Below are 15,834 nucleotides of genomic sequence, written 5' to 3' on the forward strand. Positions count from 1 at the left end.
CCCAGGGCAGTTGGCACAGGAATACATCCAGGCAGGTCTGAAAGTCTCCAGAGAAGGAGACTCCACAACCTCTCTGGGCAGCCTGCTCCAGGGCTCAGTCACCCTCATTGGAAAGAAGTTTCTCTTCATGATGAGCTGAAACTTCTCTCAGGTGGCCAGCACCAGAACAAGAGGACACAGCCTCAGGCTGTGCCAGGGGAGATTTAGGCTGGAGGTGAGGAGAAAGTTCTTCCCTGAGAGAGTCATTGGACACTGGAATGGGCTGCCCGGGGAGGTGGTGGAGTCGCCGTCCCTGGAGCTGTTCAAGGCAGGATTGGACGTGGCACTTGGTGCCATGGTCTGGCCTTGAGCTCCGTGGTAAAGGGTTGGACTTGATGATCTGTGAGGTCTCTTCCAACCTTGGTGGTACTGTGATACTGTGAAACCTTCTCTGTTCCAGTTTGTAGCTGTTGCTCCTTGGCTTGTTGCTGCTGACCACCGAACAGGCACTTGACACCCACCCCTCAGAGATTTGTACACATGGATCAGATCCCCTCTCAGCCTTCCTCTTCCCCAGACTGAATTTGTCCTTTGCCTCAGGCTTTTGGTTTGCAAATATGCAAACAGAAAATGCATTTTGAGCTCTGGGACTGCATTCAAAGTGGAATTTGGAGAGAGTGGAGAAGAGTTCTAACTGTGGGGTCCGGAGGCTGCTCTGGTTTTTGTGTAGCTGCTGAAGCTGCAGATTTGTGTCAAAACCTCCCTGCTGAAAACTTCAAAGCATTCCTGGCAGGCAGAGGGTTTATCCTAGAGAGTGGAAGTTCCTTTCTGAGGTTCAAAGGGTCATTGCTAGAGAACTCATTATCTCTAGGGATTGAACATGAGTACGGATAGCGACCAAGCTGGTCAATGTTCCAGCAGGATCTGGCAATTAGGAGACAAATCCAAGATGATCTGAGGTGTTTGACTTCTGCTGTCAGTGAAGAAGGGAAGATAAGAGGTTGTGTGTGGAAAAAAAACCAAGGAATATTAGAATCAGAAACCAATGGATGTTAGAATTGTAAGCAAAGAATGTCAGAATGAAAACCAAGGAATGTTAGAATGAAAACTAAGGAATATTAGAATTAAAATTAAGGAATATTAGAATTAAAATTAAGGAATATTAGAATTAAAACCAAGGAACATTAGAATGAAAACTAAATGTTAGAATTAAAACCAAGGAATATTAGAATGAAAATGAAGGAATATTGGAATTAAAACCAGGGAATATTAGAATGGAAACTAAGGAATACTGGAATTAAACCCAAGGAACATTAGAATGAAAATGAAGGAATATTGGAATTAAAACCAAGAACTATTAGAATGAAAATGAAGGAATAGTAGAATTAAAAGCAAGGAACATTAGAATGAAAACTAAGGAATATTGGAATTAAACCCAAGGAATATTAGAATGAAAACCAAGAAATATTAGAATGAAAATTAAGGAATATTAGAATTAAAAGCAAGGAATATCAGAATGAAAATGAAGGAACAGTAGAATTAAACCCAAGAAATATTAGAATGAAAATGAAGGAATATTAGAATTAAAACCAAGAAATATTAGAATGAAAATGAAGGAATAGTAGAATTAAAAGCAAGGAACATTAGAATGAAAACTAAGGAATATTGGAATTAAAACCAAGGAATATTAGAATGGAAACTAAAGAATACTGGAATTAAACCCAGGGAACATTAGAATGAAAATGAAGGAATATTGGAATTAAAACCAAGGAATATTAGAATGGAAACTAAGGAATACTGGAATTAAAAGCAAGGAATGTTAGAATGAAAATGAAGGAATATTGGAATTAAAACCAAGAAATATTAGAATGAAAATGAAGGAATAGTAGAATTAAAAGCAAGGAACATTAGAATGAAAATGAAGGAATATTGGAATTAAAACCAAGGAATATTAGAATGGAAACTAAGGAATACTGGAATTAAAACCAAGGAACATTAGAATGAAAATGAAGGAATATTGGAATGAAAATGAAGGAATATTAGAATGAAAACCAAGAAATATTAGAATGAAAATAAAGGAATATTAGAATTAAAAACAAGGAACATTAGAATGAAAACCAAGAAATATTAGAATGAAAATGAAGGAATACTGGAATTAAAAGCAAATAATATTAGACTGAAAATGAGGGAATATTAGACTGAAAATGAGAGAATATTAGAATGAAAACTAAGGAATAATAGAATTAGGAATATTAGAATTAAACCCAAGGAGCATTAGAATGCAAATGAAGGAATATTGGAATGAAACCCAAGAAATTTTAGAATGAAAACTAAGGAATATTAGAATTAAACCCAAGAAATATTAGAATGAAAATTAAGGAATATTAAAATGAAAACCAAGGAATATTAGAAATAAACCCAAGATATACTAGAAATGAACACAAGGTGTGTTAGAAATAAATACAAAGAATAACAGCATCAAAAGCAAGAGAATATTAGAATTAAACACAAGGGATGTTAGAAATAAACACAATGATTGATAGAAATAATCACAGTGAATATTGGAATTAAACTCAAGGAATGTCAGAATGAAAATGAAGGAATATTAGAATTAAACCCACTGAATACTAGAATTAAAAGCAGTGAATATTAGAATTAAAATCAACAACTATTAGAATTGCAAACAATTCATAATGAAATTGCAAACAAAGACTATTAGAATTAAAAGCAATGAATATTAGCATTAAAATCAAGGAATATTAGAATGAAACCCAAGGAATATTAGAACTGGGATGAGATTCAGAATCATAGAATCAGTCAGGGTTGGAAGGGACCACAAGGAGCAGCCAGTTCCAATCCCCCTGCCATGCCCAGGGACACCCTACCCTAGAGCAGGCTGCACACAGCCTCAGCCAGCCTGGCCTCAAACACCTCCAGCCATGGGGCCTCAACCACCTCCCTGGGCAACCCATTCCAGCCTCTCACCACTCTCATGCTTAACAACTTCCTCCTCCCCTCCAGCCTCACTCTCCCCACCTCCAGCTTTGCTCCATTTCCCCCAGTCCTGGCACTGCCTGACAGCCTCAAAAGTCCCTTCCTAGCTTTTTGTAGCCCCCTTCAGATCCTGGAAGGCCACAAGAAGGTCACCTGGGAGCCTCCTCTGCTCCAGCCTGCACAGCCCCAACTCTTGCAGTCTGTCATGAATCACAGGCTCACAGGATGTTAGGGGTTGGAAGGGACCCAAGGAGATCATTGAGTCCAACCCCCCTGCCAGAGCAGGACAATTCTATCTAGCACAGATCACACAGGAACACATCCAGACAGGCCTGGAAGGGCTCCAGAGAAGGAGACTCTGCAACCTCTCTGGGCAGCCTGTGCCAGTGCTCTGGGACCCTCACACTAAAGAAGTTCCCCCTTGTGTTGAGGCAGAACCTCTTTTGCTGCAACTTACACCCATTGCTGCTTGTCCTATCCCAGGGAGCAGTGAGCAGAGCCTGTGCCCCTGCTCCTGGCAGCCCTCAGATACTTATAAACATTGATCAAATCCCCTCTCAGTCTTCTCTTCTCCAGACTAAGCAGCCCCAGGTCCCTCAGCCTCTCCTCATCAGCCATGCCCTCCTGTCCCCTCATCATCCTCACAGCCCTCCACTGGACCCTCTCCAGCAGATCCCTGTCCCTCTGAAACTGGGGAGCCCAAAACTGAACACAGGATTCAAGATGAGGTCTCAGCAGGGCAGAGTAGAGGGGGAGGAGAACCTGCCTTGATCTGCTGGACACACTCCTCCTAATACACCCCAGGATCCCATTGGCCTTCTTGGCCACAAGGGCACATTGCTGTGCCATGGGGAACTTTTATCCACCAAGACCCCCAGATCCCTCTCCACAGGGCTGCTCTCCAGCAGTCACCTCCCAGCCTGTGCTGGTGCAGTTTGGGAGATGTCCTCACAGCAGAGCTGCTGCAGCCCTCTCAGCATCCTCGGGGCCCTGCTCTGGACACACTCCAGCATCTCCACAGCCCTCTTGTCCCAGGGGCTCCAGCACTGGATGCAGGACTCCAGGTGGGGTCTCAGCAGAGCAGAGCAGAGGAGGAGAATCCCCTCCCTGGCCCTGCTGGCCACACTTCTGCTGCTGCAGCCCAGGCTCTGCTTGGCTTTCTGGGCTGCAAGTGCACACTGCTGGCTCCTGCTGAGCTTCTTGTCTAGCAGCACCCCCAGGTCCCTCTCCTCAGGGCTGCTCTCCAGCCACTCACTGCCCAGCCTGCATTGGTGCTTGACATTGACCTGACCCAGCTTCAGGACCTTGCACTCGATCTTGTTGAACCTCCTGAGCTTGGCTTGTGCCCACCTCTGCAGCCTGTCCAGCTCCCTCTGGATGGATCCCTGCCCTCCAGCCTGGCTGCTGCACCACACATCTTGGGTTCTGCACTTTGGCCACAAGAAGCCCAAGCAGCACTACAGGCTGGGGCCAGAGTGACTGAGAGCAGGCAGGCAGAGAGGGAGCTGGGGGTGCTGGCAGAGAGGAGCTGAACAGGAGGCAGCAGTGCCCAGGTGGGCAGCAGAGCCAATGGCATCCTGGGCTGGCTGAGGAGCAGTGTGGGCAGCAGGACAAGGGAGGTTCTTGTGCCCCTGTGCTCAGCACTGCTCAGGCCACCCCTGGAGTGCTGTGTCCAGTTGTGGACAGATGTTAGGAGGAAGTTCTTTACGGTGAGGGTGGTGAGACACTGGCACAGGTTGTCCAGGAAGGTTGTGGCTGCTTCCTCCCTGGAAGTGTTTAAGGCCAGGTTGGATCAGGCTTTGAGTGACCTGTTCTCGTGAGAGGTGTCCCTGCCTATGGCAGGGGATTTGGAGCTGGATGATCCTTGAGCTCCCTTCCAACCTAGACCATTCTATGATTCTATGACTATCACCACAGACCAATATGTAGAGGAGGATGGAGACTCCCTTTTGACACAGAGCTAATATTCTTAATATTAGAGTTAAACTCAAAGCATGCTACAGTGAAAACCAGTGACTATTAGAACTCAAAGCAAGGCACATTAGAACTGCAAACAATGAACATTAGAATCAAAAGCCATGAATACTAGCATTTGCTGAGTGTTCAACCAGCACCCAACAAGCAGAGCACCAGCAACTAAGCAGGGATGCATCCTCTGGCTCGCAGGTTTGTCTCAGCCTCTTACCCAGTTGGCACCACAAGTTGTTTTTTTTTTGCAGGAGAAATGAGACTAAAAGTGTGAGTTCTGATTGCAATGAATTTAGCTTAAAGCATTGTCAGCTGTGAGGCCAGAATTGCTTTTTGCCATGCAGATTTTCAGCTGAGATGGAATCGTTTTCCTTCCACTCCAGTTTTCTTACCTCCCTCCTACGCAGACCTAATTACACCAGTGGGGATACTTCCTCCTCTATATTTTGATCCCTTCAAACTACAGCCAGAGGTTTGATGTAATTTTAACAATATTTGGGATATGTAATGGCTTGTAATAGGCTCTGGAATGGTTTCCCCCCTCTAATATGTGCTTCCCCAAAGGATTCATCAGCAAAGCAGAACTCCCAGCTACATGAAAAGCAGCTGCCAAGGAGTTGGGCACTTGCAAAGTCAGTGCTGCACTACTAAAATGTTGGAGCATCTCACTTGATGACATCAAAAGCTTTTACTTTATGCATAGTACTTGAATTCCAGAATTACAGTAGGATGGGGTTGGGTTTTATTTAACTAAATGATTATGGCTGCTGCTTGGCATCACAGAATCACAGAATTTAGCAGGATGGAAAAGACCTCTGAGATCATCAAGTCCAACCTATCACCCAACACCTTCTAATTAACTAAACCATGGCACTAACTGCCTCATCCAGCTTCCTTTTAAACACCTCTGGGGATGGGGACTCCAACAACTTCCCACAGCCCATTCTGATGTCAATCACTCTTCTTGTGAAGAATTTCTTCCTAACGTCCAGCCTGAACCTGCTCTGGCACAGCTTGAGGCTGTGTCCTCTTGTTCTGTCCCTGGGTGCCTGGCAGAAGAATCAGAGAATCATAGAATCAAGCAGGTTGGAAGAGAGCTCCAAGCTCATCCAGTCCAACCTAGCACCCAGCCCTAGCCAATCAACCAGACCATGGCACTAAGTGCCCCAGCCAGGTTTTGTTTCAACACCTCCAAGGGTGGTGACTCTACCACCTCCCTGGGCAGCCCATTCCAATGCCAATAACTCTATTTGGGAGAGAATTTCCTCCTAACATTCATCCCAGACCTCCCCCAGCACAACTTGAGACTGTGTTCCCTTGTTCTGTTGCTGCTTGCCTGGCAGCAGAGCCCAACCCCACCTGGCTACAGCCTTCTTTCAGGGAGCTGCAGACAGCAATGAGCTCTGCCCTGAGCCTCCTCTTCTGCAGGCTGCACACCCCCAGCTCCCTCAGCCTCTCCTCACAGGGCTCTGCTCCAGGCCCTTCCCCAGCCTTGCTGCCCTGCTCTGGACACCTTCCAGCACCTCAAAAATCTCTTTTCAACTGTGGAGTCCACAACTGGACACAGGACATCATTTACTGACTGAATGTTTTTCAGCCTTATTCCAATTTATAGGGTTTTTGATAACTTTACACTTCTCTTCCACTTGCTACTGAGTGAAAAGGAGGAGAAATTCAAATCTCCAAGTTGAAATAACTATGCCATAGTCTGACTGGACTATTCCAGGTTTTTAAAGCTCAAATATGGACTTTCATTTATGGTCCTCAAGATGTGCAGGTGAGTGGCAGGAGGCTGGAGCCAGGCTCTGCTGGGTGATGCCCAGTGCCAGGCCAAGGGGCACTGGCTGGAAGCTGAGCCATAGGAAGTTCCATGGAAACATCAGGAGGAATGTTTTCCATGTGAGGGTGACAGAGCCCTGGCACAGGCTGCCCAGGGGGGTTGTGGAGCCTCCTTCTCTAGAGATATTCCAAACCCACCTAGATGTGTTCCTGTGTGTTCTTCTCAGTCGATGCTGCTCTGTCAGGGAGGTTGGACTGGCTGAGCTTTGGAGCTCCCTTCCAGCCCCTGACATTGATTCTGTGATTCTGTGAAATATCCCCCAAGAGACTTGGGATATATATGGAGAGAGACTGAGGGAGTTGGGGCTGTTCAATCTGGAGAGGAGAAGGCTCCCAGGTGACTTTATTGTGACCTTTCAGTATCTTAAGGGGCTGAAAGAAAGCTGGGGAGGGACTTTTTAAGCTGTCATGTAGGGATAGGACCTGGGGGGATGGAATCAAGCTACAAATGAGTAGACTGAGAGTGAATGTTAGGAAGAAGTTGTTTAGCATGAGGATGGTGAGAGCCTGGAAGGGGTTGCCCAGGGAGGTGGTGGAAGCCTCATGCCTGTAGGTGTTTAGGCCAGGCTGGATGAGGCTCTGGACAACCTGATCTAGTGTGAGGCCCATGGCAGAGGGGTTGGAACTGGCTGATCCTTGTGGTCCCTTCCAGCCCTGACTGATTCTATGACTCTCTAAGTGCAAATGACCTGGGTATAAGATATATTTATTGCCTCCAATTTAGCTGATTTTGCTGTTTGTAATAAACATCATTAACAGAATCCATCCAAAAGAGTTCACCCTCTCCTTAGCTTGCATTTTAGACACCAGAACTTGATTCTCACAACTTAATGCTTCAGTTCTCTCGAGCATTGGAACATGTTGTCCAGGGAGGTGGTGGAGTCACCCTCTCTGGAAGTGTTGAAAACCCATGTAGACATGGCACCTGGGGACCATGGTGACGTTGAGTTGATCATTGGACTAGGTGATCTTAGGAGTCTCCATGAACTTAGAGGTCTCCATAACCTCAGATGTCTTTTCCAACTTTAAGGATTCTCTGAATCCCATGTAAGCTTGAGGTGAGGAGAAAGTTCTTCCCTGAGAGAGTCATTGGACACTGGAATGGGCTGCCCGGGGAGGTGGTGGAGTCGCCGTCCCTGGAGCTGTTCAAGGCAGGACTGGACGTGGCACTTGGTGCCATGGTCTGGCCTTGAGCTCTGTGCTAAAGGGTTGGATTTGATGATCTGTGAGGTCTCTTCCAGCCCTGATGATACTGTGATACTGTGTGATACTGTAATGCCACTTAGATTTAGACAGAGATATGACCTGTATCAGGAGCAGTGTGGCCAGTAGGACAAGGGAGGTTATTCTTCCCCTGTACTCAGCACTGGTCAGGCCACACCTTGAGTGCTGTGTCCAGTTCTGGGCTCCTCAATTCAAGAGAGATGTTGAGGTGCTGGAAGGTGTCCAGAGAAGGGCAGTAAGGCTGTTTGGAAAACAAACCCTATGAGGAGAGGCTGAGGGAGCTGGGGGTGTTTGGCCTGCAGAAGAGGAGGCTCAGGGCAGAGCTCATTGCTGTCTGCAGCTCCCTGAAGGGAGGCTGTAGCCAGGTGGGGTTGGGCTCTTCTGGCAGGCAAGCAGCAACAGAACAAGGGAACACAGTCTCAAGCTGTGCCAGGGCATGTTCAGGCTGGATGTTAGGAGGAAGTTGTCCGAGAGAGTGATTGGCATTGGAATGGGCTGCCCAGGGAGGTGGTGGAGTCACCATCCATAGAGGTGTTGTAGCTAAGCCTGGCTGAGGCACTTAGTGCCATGGTCTGGTTGATTGGCTAGGGCTGGGTGCTAGGTTGGACTGGATGATCTTGGAGGTCTCTTCCACCCTGCTTCATTCCATGATACTGTGATTCTATGTTTTACATTTTATAGGTGGCAACTGATGATTAATTTTCTCGTTGTTTCATCACATATGGACAGGTTTTGTAACAGTTCTGCCTGGATTCAATACTTGCTGGGTCAATTTGTGTATAGTGTTGTGGTGAGTTGGCCTTGGCTTGATGTCAGATCTCCACCCAGCTTCCCTTTCACTCCCCCTCTTCGACAGGATCAGAGGGAGAATATAAAGATGAAAAAAACCTGATAGGTCAAACTAAAGACAGGGACATAAATTAGCAACTAATATCGTGGGCACAACAGGCTCAACTTGAGAGTAATTAATTTTGACTGACAATTAAAACAGATGTGGACAATGAGAAACTAAGATGAATTGAAACACCACCTCTGACCCACTGCTGTTTTATCCCTGTGAGGCTCAACTTCTCTCCATTGCCAGCTCCTCCAGCTTCCTTCCCCTGCTGCAAGAGGCACAGAGGGATGAGGGATGGCTGCTGTGATCTGTCTGAAACAGCTTTGCTCTACAGTTCTATCCTCCCCTGCTCCCAAGTGGGTTCTTGCTTAGGCTGCAGGAAAATGCTTCCTCAAGATTGATCTTTCTGTAGCCTCCAGCACCTGAACCATGTTTTCCCCTTCTTTCTTCTTTGACCTTGGTGTTTGTTGCATCTTTCCCCTCTCATCCTCTCCGTTTTCTGTTGATTTTACAGTTGTGGGCTCCTCAGTGGAAGAGAGATGTTGAGGTGCTGGAAGGTGTCCAGAGAAGGGCAGCAAGGCTGGGGAGGGGCCTGGAGCACAGCCCTGTGAGGAGAGGCTGAGGGAGCTGGGGGTGTGCAGCCTGCAGCAGAGGAGGCTCAAGGCAGAGCTCATTGCTGTCTGCAGCTCCCTGAAGGGAGGCTGTAGCCAGGTGGGGTTGGGCTCTGCTGTCAGACACCCAGAAATAGGCTATGCAGACACAGTCTCAAGTTGTGCCAGGGCAGGTTCAGTCTGGATATTAGGAGGAAGTTGTTGTCAGAGAGAGTGATTGGCATTGGAATGGGCTGCCCAGGGAGGTGGTGGAGTCACTGTCCCTGGAGGTGCTTGAGAAAAAGCCTGGCTGGGGCACTTAGTGCCATGGTCTGGTTGATTGGCTAGGGCTGGGTGCTAGGTTGGACTGGATGAGCTTGGAGATCTCTTCCAACCTGCTTGATTCTATGACTCTATGATTCTACCTTTCTTCAATGTTTTCTTTTCCCCAGAGGTGCCAGCATTTTGGCTGCAGGGCTCAAGTGTGCCCTGAGATGGCTTGGCTGGAGCCAGCAGTGCCCAACATGCAGCACCTGGCCACCTGCACCTGGTACAGAGGTCGTTTCCCCTAGGTACAAATGTCTTTTCCTTTTAAAGACTGAAGCTTTAATATTCATGAGGTTGTGATTTTGTTTCAGATATGCAGGTTCACTTGAAACTTCTTTTGCATTGGAATAAATATTTGCCTTCAGGGTTTGGGGTTTTTTTTCCTCTTTTTAACTCTCTTCTTTTCTTCTTCCTCCTTAGATGTTCCTAAATGTACTCAGAGAAAGAAACAAATAAGAAGATTATTTATTCATTTATTCTTTCATCCACTTGAGCAGTTCCTAAAGCTCAGGCTTTAATGGTTTAGGCCTGAAAATGATGCAAGCAGCTGAAAACTAGAAGTGTGATGCTTCTAGGGTATGGCATTTGAAACTAACTGTAAGCAGCATCAGATGGCACCAAGCTGGGTGGAGTGGCTGCCACAGCAGAAGGCTGTGCTGCCATTCAGCCAGACTGGGACAGGCCAGAGGGGTGGGCAGGGAGAAATGGAATTCAAGAGGGGCAAAAGGAGAGTCTGGCACTGGGAAAGAACAACCCCAGGGAGCAGGATAGGTTGGGGACTGAGCTGTAGGAAGGGAAAAGGATCTGGGGGTCCTGGTGAATGGGAGGGTGAGCATGAGCCAGCAATGTGGTCTGGTGGCCAGGAGGGGCAATGCCAGTCTGGGGTGGATGAGAAGGGCTGTGGGTGGGAGGTCAAGAGAGGTTCTCCTGCCTCTCTACTCTGCCATGCTGAGGCTGCATCTGGAGTGCTGTGTCTACTTCTGGGTCCTCCAGTTCAAGAAGCACATGGAACTACTGCAGAGAGTCCAGCAGAGCCACAAAGCTGCTGCAGGGAATGGAACAGCTCTGTTAGGAGGAGAGCCTGAGGGAGCTGGGTCTGTGCTGCTGGGAGAGGAGGAGCTGAGAGGTGACCTCAGCAATGGTTCTCAAGATGTGCAGGTGAGTGGCAGGAGGCTGGAGCCAGGCTCTGCTGGGTGATGCCCAGTGCCAGGACAAGGGGCACTGGGTGGAGGCTGAGCCATAGGAGGTTCCATGGAAACATCAGGAGGAATGTTTTCCCTGTGAGAGTGACAGGACCCTGGCACAGACTGCCCAGGGAGGTGGTGGAGTCTCCCTCTCTGGATATTCCAAACCTACCTGGATCTATTCCTGTGTGATCTGCTCTAGGTGACCCTGCTCTGGCAGGGGAGTTGGACTGGCTGAGCTTTGGAGGCTCCTTCCAGCCCCTGAGGTTCTATTAGCAGCAAAGTATTAGACAGAATCATAGAATCATTGAGGCTGGAAAAGACCTCTGAGATCATCAAGTCCAGCCTATGACTCAGCACCTCCACATCAGCTAACCCATGCCACAAAATGCCACATTCAATCTTGTCTTAGAGACCTGCAGGGATGGTGACTCCACCACCTCTCTGGGCAGTCCATCCCAGTGCCCAATCACCCTCTCAGTGAGGAAGTGCTTTCTAATATCCAGCCTACACCTCCCCTGGTGCAGCTTCAGGCCATGCCCTCTGATCCTGTCACAAGTTGCCTGGGAACAGAACCTGACCCCCACTTGCCCAGGGAGGTGGTGGAGTCCCCATCCCAGGAGGTGTTGAAGCCAAGCCTGGCTGGGGCACTTAGTGCCATGGTCTGGTTGATTGGCTAGGACTGGGTGCTAGGTTGGGCTGGATGAGCTTGGAGGTCTCTTCCAACCTGCTTGATCATATGATTCTAAGACTACAGCTTCCTTTTAGGTAGTTGCAGAGCATGAAGGTTGCTGGAGGAGCTCAAAGCTGTAGGCACAGCCACTCTGGAGGCAGCTGAAAAGCTGCTTGCCAAGGGTGTAATTATGTAGACAGATTTATGAGGCATCCTCCCAGCTGAACCCTTGAAGGACTGAAAGGCACAGCTCTGTGCAGATCCATGACTGCAAATTGCCACCGTGTGACCCTTGCCTATCTTTGATCAGTAATTAAAGGGGTTTGGCTTCTTTTCCTTCAGCTGCTGCTTTCCTCCTCAATGGCCTGCAGCCATTCAGGTTGATCAGTGATTGAATCAGGTTATCCTTCCATCTGTTTGCTCTCAAACCCTTCTGTGGGATCTTTTACAGTTTAATAGGGCTACTTTTCAGGTTAGAAACATCTGAAGGGTTCAAGATTAAGATCTGAGCAGACTCCACATGGCCATCCAGTATTGATTTGCAGCCTTGAATGTAAACTCTTTCCATTTCCTTGGAGAGCTTCCTCTCAGGAGGCATTTCCATTGTAAGTCTCTTGGAGGATCTTCTTCAGGGAGATCATTTTCCCCTTTGTTTTATTCCCTCACTTTTCCAGGACAGATCCTCAGCCTGTTACCAGCAGGATCCAATCTCTAATGCTGTTCAGAAACTGCAAATGAAGTCTTCAGTCGTTACCATTGGCTCTGAACAGACAAAATTTGCATCTGTGTCTGCCTCATTACAGTTCCTGGAGGATCTCTTATCCAAAATGGAACCAGATGTAGGACTTTCAGAGTTGCACTTATTGTCAGAGCAAGAGATCTAACCCACCTGAAAGAAATGATCTGCTGCTGCAAAACCCAACTTGTTCCTGCCTCAGCACATGATGGTGATTTTAATATCTGCTCATTCTGCTCTTTCTTGCAATTCCAACCCACTCACTTGGTGGGGAAGTTTCACTCAGAGTCATAGAATTGACAAGGTTGGAAGAGACCTCCAGGATCATCCACTCCAACCTAGCACCCAGCCCTGGCCAATCAACCAGACCATGGCACTAAGTGCCCCAGCCAGGCTTGGTTTCAACACCTCCAGGGATGGGGACTCCACCACCTCCCTGGGCAGCCCATTCCAATGCCAACCACTCTCTCTGACAACAACTTCCTAACAACATCCAGCCTAGACCTCCCCTGGCACAACTTGAGGCTGTGTCCCCTTGTTCTGTTGCTGGGTGCCTGGCAGCAGAGCCCAACCCCACATGGCTACAGCCTCCCTTCAGGCAGCTGCAGACAGCAATGAGCTCTGCCCTGAGCCTCCTCTGCTGCAGGCCAAACACCCCCAGCTCCCTCAGCCTCTCCTCACAGGGCTGTGCTCCAGGCCCCTCTCCATCCTTGCTGCCCTTCTCTGCACACCTTCCAGCACCTCAGCATCTCAGCAGGGCAGAGCAGAGGGGGAGGAGAACCTCCCTTGATCTGCTGGACAAGATTTTTTAAAATTTTGTTTGATTGGTTTAATTTTTTTTTTCCTTCTGTGAGAGTGCTTTGGGTTTTTTGTTGGCTTTGGTTTGTTTTTTCTTGTTTATTTGGAGCTTTCTGTTTGGTTTTATTGTTGCTTATGTTGGGGAGGTGTTGTTTGGGCAGGTAGGGTTGTTAGGAGGGTTTTTGGGAGGCTGTTGCTTGCTGTTGGGGCTTTATTTATAACTGCCTCCAGTGCTGGAGCCCCTGGGACAAGAGGGCTGTGGAGATGCTGGAGTGTGTCCAGAGCAGGGCCCCGAGGATGCTGAGAGGCTGCAGCAGCTCTGCTGTGAGCACAGACTGAAAGAGTTGGGGCTGTGCAGTCTGGAGAAGAGGAGGCTCCCAGGTGACCTCCTTGTGGCCTTCTAGGAGGAAGTTGTGCCAGGGCAGGTCTAGGATGTTAGGAGGAATTTATTGGCAGAGAGAGTGATTGGCATTGGAATGGGCTGCCCAGGGAGGTGGTGGAGGCACTGTGCCTGGAGGTGTTGAAGCAAAGCCTGGATGAGGCACTTAGTGCCATGGTCTGGTTGATTGGCTAGGGCTGGGTGCTAGGTTGGACTGGATGATCTTGGAGGTCTCTCCCAACCTGCTGATTCTATAATTCTGAGCTGTGCCAGGGCAGGTTCAGGCTGGGTGTTAGGAAGAAGTTCTTCACAGCAAGAGTGATTGGCATTGGAATGGGCTGCCCGGGGAGGTGGTGGAGTCCCCATGCCTGGTGTTTAAGTGGAGGTTGGATAAGGCACTTAGTGCCATAGGTTAGTTAAACAGAAGATGTTGGGAGATAGGCTGGATTCAATGGTCTCTGAGGTCTTTTCCAACCTGCTGAATTCTGTGATTCTCTAAGTCTGTGATTCTGTGATGTTAAGGATTGAAAGGGACCTCCAGGAATCATCAAGACCAACCCCCCTGCCAGAGCAGGACCATACAATCTAGCTCAGGTCACAGAGGAACACATCCAGACAGGGCTGGAACATCTTCAGAGAGGCAGACTCCACAACCTCTCTGGGGAGCCTGTTCCAGTGCTCTGTGACCCTTAGAGTCAAGAAGTTCATCCTTGTGTTAGAATCATAGAATCATAGAATCAACGAGGTTGGAAGAGACCTCCAAGCTCATCCAGCCCAACCTAGCACCCAGCCCTAGCCAATCAACCAGACCATGGCACTAAGTGCCTCATCCAGGCTTTTCTTGAAGACCCCCAGGGACGGTGCCTCCACCACCTGCCTGGGCAGCCCATTCCAATGCCAATCACTCTCTCTGGGAAGAACTTCTTCCTAACATCCAGCCTAGACCTACCCTGGCACAACTTGAGACTGTGTCCCCTTGTTCTATTGCTGGTTACCAGGGAGAAGAGGCCACCCCCCACCTGGCTACAATGCCCCTTTCAGGGAGTTGTAGACAGTAATAAGCTCACCCCTGAGCCTCCTCTTCTCCAGGCTAAACACCCCCAGCTCCCTCAGCCTCTCCTCATAGGATTTGTGCTCCAGGCCCCTCACCAGCTTTGTTGCCCTTCTCTGGACACCTTCCAGCACCTCAACATCTTTCTTGAATTGAGGAGCCCAGAACTGGACACAGTGTTGAAGCATAGCATGAGGTAGTGTTCCTGTGCTGTAGCTTCCATCCATTACTCCTCATCCTATCCCAGGGCACAACTGAGATGAGTTTATCCCTCCTTACTTACCCCCAGCCCTCAGAGATAGCCATTGATCAGATCCCCTCTAATCACAGATCCCCTCTGATCACAGATCCCCTCTAATCACAGATCCCCTCTAATCACAGATCTCCTCTGATCACAGATCCCCTCTGATCAGAGGTCGCTTCTGTGTTGGGCTGAAGACTTCAGCAGAGGAAACAAATTCTCTGGGTGCCTCAAGACATTTGGTACTGCCAGTGCCATGTTATAAATAATGAAGACAGGATGTTTCCTTCAGACTTCAAATGAGAAATCCAGAGGACAACTGATTGAGGAAAAGAGCTATCAACAAGTGTAGCTGCTATTTGAGCTGTAGGCTTGAAAACAAAACTCAGCTGAGCCTTAAAGGATGACAATTTCCTCTTTAATGACTGCAAGCAATTAAACTGGTTTTTGAGACACCTCTTATCAAAATAGTTCCCAGAGGTATTTTAGAGAGCTGGAAGATTCTTTTTTTTTTCCAGGCTGTGATGTCTGCATTTGAGCTTTCCTCTGACTCCCTGAGGCCAAAAGCTCATGAATCATTATGCTACCTGCCCTCTGAGAGAGGCAAGAGGGAATAACTCAGTGGCTGTGGGATGATTCATCCTCTCCTTCTATGAATAGGCACAGTGGTTTTGTTAACTCTAAATCCTCCTCCAGTTCTCCTCTGCAATCCTGCAGATTTGCTTTAGGTAGAGGAGGAAATGGAAAGGGAGAAGAGGTTGACTTGCTGGAGGTTTGGGGTTGGGGTTTTTTGAGTGGAGGAATGGAGGGGGTGGTGTGCATGGGAGGCTGAAAAGCCTCAGCTTCAAACCATTCCCCCTTGGCCTTTCTCTAGATACCCTCAGCAAAAGTCCCTCTGCAGCCTTCCTGCAGGATCCCAGACTGCAATCAGTCTCAACATGATTTCCAAAGAGTTGTCAGAAGAACTGTAAAAAGAAACAACAGAAATATTGCTTTTAAGTTAAGAAGATGAA

This window comes from Pogoniulus pusillus, chromosome 7 (genome assembly GCF_015220805.1).
Source record: "Pogoniulus pusillus isolate bPogPus1 chromosome 7, bPogPus1.pri, whole genome shotgun sequence".
Taxonomy (NCBI): domain Eukaryota; kingdom Metazoa; phylum Chordata; class Aves; order Piciformes; family Lybiidae; genus Pogoniulus; species Pogoniulus pusillus.